General features: G+C 54.6%; 1 non-coding gene across 1 annotated transcript; it reads right to left on the reverse strand.

Annotated features, from left to right (window-relative positions):
* Nucleotides 1-3909: 3909 nt before the first annotated feature.
* TRNAN-GUU (transfer RNA asparagine (anticodon GUU)) lies at nucleotides 3910-3983 on the reverse strand. Its single transcript has one exon. It is a non-coding gene; the product is annotated as a tRNA-Asn (tRNA).
* Between the last annotated feature and the right edge of the window lie 792 nt (nucleotides 3984-4775).

Here is a 4775-nt window from a genome sequence, read left to right on the forward strand (position 1 = left end):
GTTTGTGCACGGTGAGGTTTACTCCTCTTCGGATCGCTTTGAGCCAGGGACCTCCCTCCGCGCCAGTGGCTGCAGGAGTCCAAGCCTAGCGACACCGGTCCCGTCGCCAGCTGCGGGCTGGAGGGCGTCGCGGTGTCCAGAGCTCGAATTGCAGACCTCCAGGCTGGAGAAGCTTGCTGGCAACCATTGTGCCGCCTATCATTTTGCGACTTCAAAAATAAAGCGAAATACTCTCTTCGCTGCCTCCTTCTTGGACGGGTAGAGATCCTCGAGCGTTTCTCTCCCATGCGCGTCTCCGCTTCTTCCTCCCGCTTTTTCCACACAGTCACGATTCCCACGCCTGGGATCGGGCCGGTGCTTCCCCACAGGCCTCCTGGGAGGTCTCCTTGTCTCAGCGACGCCTCTGCTTTCTTTGGCTCCTTTTCCAGCGTCTGCTTTTGGCGCGGTCACTCACCCGCACCAGTCGCACCGACCTCACGGACTCCGCCGAGCGCAGCCGGGCGGAGCGCGGAGTGGGAAGCGCCGGCACGGAGCCCACGGGCGCGCTCGGCTCCCCGTGATCACAGCACGGCTCCCGCCCGGGGTCGCTGACTCGGGCGTCCCTGGGGCGCTGTTTCCGAAGCAGGCTGCAACCTTTCTGATGTCAGGGTTCTAAGGGGAAGGACGAGACCGGGTCTCAAACACTCCTGAAGCTTGGAGTTTGCGAAAAGGGGGGGTGGGGGGGCGGCCCGCGGAGGTGGTCCAGCGGCTCCTCCAGGGACCTGCGGGGGCACAGCGAGGCGCAGGCGTGCAGCCAGGCGCAGGCGTGCGGGGCCGCAGGGAGTGCGAGTTCCCCAGAGGCTGGCGCCCGTGCTGCTCCTGCAGGAGAACGGACACTGCCCTCTCTGTCCCGCAAGACCCTAACGTGTTCGTGGAAACGCGGGGTTTGTTAAACTGTATGGACGGGGGAAGTGACCGATGGCGGCGGGAAGAGAACGAGAAAGGCACCACATTGTCTAATCTGAAGCCACCAAAGTACCTGCTTCATCTACATGGCTTTCAGGGACACGTATTGTTGGCTACTTTTGTTATTGGTTTCCGTAGTGTAGTGGTTTTCACGTTTGCTTTACACGCGAACAGTCCCCCGTTCGAAACCGGGCGGAAACAGACTTTTCCTGAAGCCAGGAGAACAAGGATGGGGTTAGGGTGGACACACCACGCAGCTCACGTCAACCAGACCCCATTTCTCTTCTCTGCTCGTAGTGCCCATTGTCACCCCTTTCCTGCCATCCCAGCTCTTTAGATTTACAATGGTGAAATGCTTTCAGATTTTTTTTAAATTTTTTTATTTGAAACAGAGAGTTAGAGAGAGGTAGAGACACTTAGAGAAGTCTTCCATCTGCTGGTTCACTCCCCAAATGGCCACAATGGCCGGAGCAGAGCCAATCCACAGCCAGGAGCCAGGAGCTTTTTCCAGGTCTGCCACATGGGTGCAGGGGCCCAAGGACTTGGCCATCCTCTGCTGCTTTTCCAGGCAGCAGTTATAGCAGGGAGCTGGATAGAAAGTGGAGCAGTTTGGACTCGAACTGGAGCCTATATGGAATGTCAGTGCCTCAAGTCACAGTGTAGGCCCCTCAGGTTTCTTACAGTGAGTCTTCTCCACAGGCCTCAGTCCTCTGCCTAGGCTGACACGGAACCAGTGCTTTCTGGTTTGTGAACTCCAGAGAGGAGCTGAGGAGGAGCCTGCTTGGCTTCCCACCCTATGGGAACACAGCGGCAGAACCCACTGATTGGTGGAGAGAACCTGAATTTAAATCCGCATCTGGATCTCAAACCAAGCTGATACTGTCAATATTCCTCAGGCACCCTGGTTGAAAGTATATATTTACATTAACCCACCCCTAACCCAGAGGATCCTCAGGACACTGTGAGGGTCTCACGCCCCCTCTGAAGGTTCAGGCAGCCGACAGTTTTAATAGTTGGAGCTCCAGCATGTGCTGAGTGCGTCTGTGGCTCCCAACCCCTTGCCCACACTCTCTTCTACTTTGTCCCTGGAGTTCTTCGTGCTGTCTTCACTGGTGAGCTGCCTTCACCGCAGCCAGAGCTTTGCCTTCTCTCCCAGGAGAGCTTTCGAGCCCTGGTCTTAGATGGTGCTGCTTGGAAGGGCTTGGGTGGCCAGTGGAGGATGGCTCAAGTGATTGGGCCCCTGCACCCATGTGGAAGACCTGGAAGAAGCCTCTGGCTTCAGCCTGGCACAGCCCCAGCTCTTGAGGTCATTTGGGGTGTAAACCAGCAGATGGAAGATTTTTCTCTCTCTCCCTCTCTCAGTCTCTGTAACTTTGCCTTTCAAATAAATAAATAAATCTTAAGAAAAAAAAAAGCTGTTACATAAAAGCTATAGGCCCATAATAATTTCACCACACACTGGAAAGAGGAGAGGTGAACAGCTTCTCAATTCTGCAGGCTCAAATGCTGGAAATACCAGCCTCTCCAGGATAATGGACAATCAATACACACTCGCAGACTAGTTTTCCTGACATGCGCCATCAAACAGAGAATGCATCTCTGTCAATCACCACCTAACAGAGATCACCCCAGAAGTTCACTTGAAACATGACACTCAGAAACCCCCTGCGATGCCCCTGGTGGGAGAAATCACGATGCAAAAATTAAAGAAAGAACAAAAGCCTTGGTCCAGGACCCAGGTTCAGCATGCAGGAGTCAAGAGCTCTGTTTCTGCGCATGGGAGAAACAGAAGAACCAAGGGATCATGAGCCCACAGCACTAGGGCCCAGGTCTGCCTGTCGGGTGCAGGTTCCTTTGGCTCCAGTGATGCATCTCACATGGGCATATTGGCATGGGCAGAGCCCCAGCAAACATCTGGCAAGGAATACTATGGAGAGAGTTATCTGCATGCTCACTGACCATGGTATAGCAGGAGAAGACACGCAAGCTTCTCATCACTTCCTGTGGAAGCCAAAGCAAGATCTCTGAAGATATAAAGGAAAGCAGGAGAACAGGTGTCTGACACCATGAGGATTCCCCTCTGGGATAGTGGCTTGGCTGAAAGCCATAAAAGAGGTCATCTGCCAGGGTTCTCTGGATGTGTGTAACCAGGTCATTACAGACAACAGTTGCAGTTATTGGAAGTCTGCAAGCTAGCTTAGAAGTTTAGCTGTCAACACCCACAGCTGAGCAGCTGTGGGGAGTGCCCACCAAATCCTCCTGTTGCACCAAGCTCTTAGTCAAGCAGGGGGGCCCACTCCCCTTGTTGGAGGTTCAAGATCCCTGAATAGTAAGCTTGTGCCTACAAGTAAGTGAAGAGAGGGACACTAATGGAGTTCATAAACCACCTGGAATATGACTTAGTGCCTTTCTAGAAAAAGAGCAGTTTCCAAGTTGGCTGATATTCGAAGCCGTGTATAACAGCCATAAGGAAGCAGTTGCACAGGCAACGCTACACTGTGGACACAGCTGCACAGGGGCTAAAATGTGCATGATACATCTTCCTAGTGCACAATACAACGACCTCTGTGGTGCTCTCATGAAGCCAACCAGGCTTCAGAAGATTTTGAAAGTACTTGCACAGAGTACAGAAACTTCTTTTTACAAATTATTATTTATAATGGTGAGAACGCTGTTGATAAAGTAAGCACAACTGAGGCACACGCTTGGGCACCAAACACTGCTGTGGGTGTTGTATCACAGATGTGAAATGCAAGTCCCCCAACGGACCTCACCGGCGCCAGCCCATTTGGCCCGAGGACTGGTTTCCTCCAGTATGTGTTTCAGGCCTCCTGGGCTCCCAGCAGGTGGTCTGGGGGAGTGGAATGACGTGGGGAGGTGGCTTTTGTGGGGACAGCAGACAAGTAAAGACGAGAGACAAGAATGTGCTCCGCGGGCAGCACCTGGTAAAAATGCAACGGCGGCCGTCCCTGGGTGGGCTCGAACCACCAACCTTTCAGTTAACAGCCGAACGCGCTAACCGATTGCGCCACAGAGACTCGGCTCTGAGAACACAGGGACCGATCCTTCCCCGGGTCAACTTCCGGCTTTGAAGGGAGACGTTTCGGGCTTTAGAGCCCGGCCACCGCCCAGAGGCGAGCGGGAGCCGCGGTATGCGCCACGCTGGCAACCGGTACTTAGGGTGGTCGGGCAGCTGCAGGCCAGCTGCGTGGTCTTCCCGCCTCAGGAGCCCGCGCCTGGCAGTCAACGCGGTCCGCCTGCAGCCATTTCCCGTATATTTTAAGCGTGGTTCCATGATGTAATGGTGAGCACTCTGAACTCTGAATCCAGCGATCCGAGTTCAAATCTTGGTGGGACCTTTGCCTTTAACTTACTAAACTGCCATTTTGATCATTTAAATGGGATTTATTACCGCTCCCGAGGTCCTTCCGCCTTGTAAGGGACAGAAGGCAGCTCTGCAGGGAACAGACTGCTCTGCCCTCGATGCCCTCAGTCCCCGGCCGCCTCTGGAACCTCATAGGTTCATCCAGCTCTAGGGCACTCTGTGGAGTCCGCGTTCCAGAAATGGGTTCTTTACAACGGCCAGGTCCCCAGGAAAATGACCGAGCCTGGGGGATCCCAGTCCTGGGCGAGGCTGGGGCTCCTGCCCTCGCCATGCACGAAGGGGCGGAGGCACACAGGGCGCCCTTGGCCCTGCTGGGGCTGAAACCTGAGCCCGTGGGGAAATCACCCACTGCTATCAGGGACAGGTGGAAAACGCCGGTGTCTGGACCGCGGATTTGGATCCCGGCAAAGTCTGGGTGGGACCTACTCGAGTGGGTAAAAAAGAC

The sequence above is a fragment of the Oryctolagus cuniculus genome, chromosome 7 (genome assembly GCF_051225735.1).
Source record: "Oryctolagus cuniculus isolate XC-2025 breed Fujian yellow rabbit chromosome 7, ASM5122573v1, whole genome shotgun sequence".
Lineage (NCBI taxonomy): Eukaryota > Metazoa > Chordata > Mammalia > Lagomorpha > Leporidae > Oryctolagus > Oryctolagus cuniculus.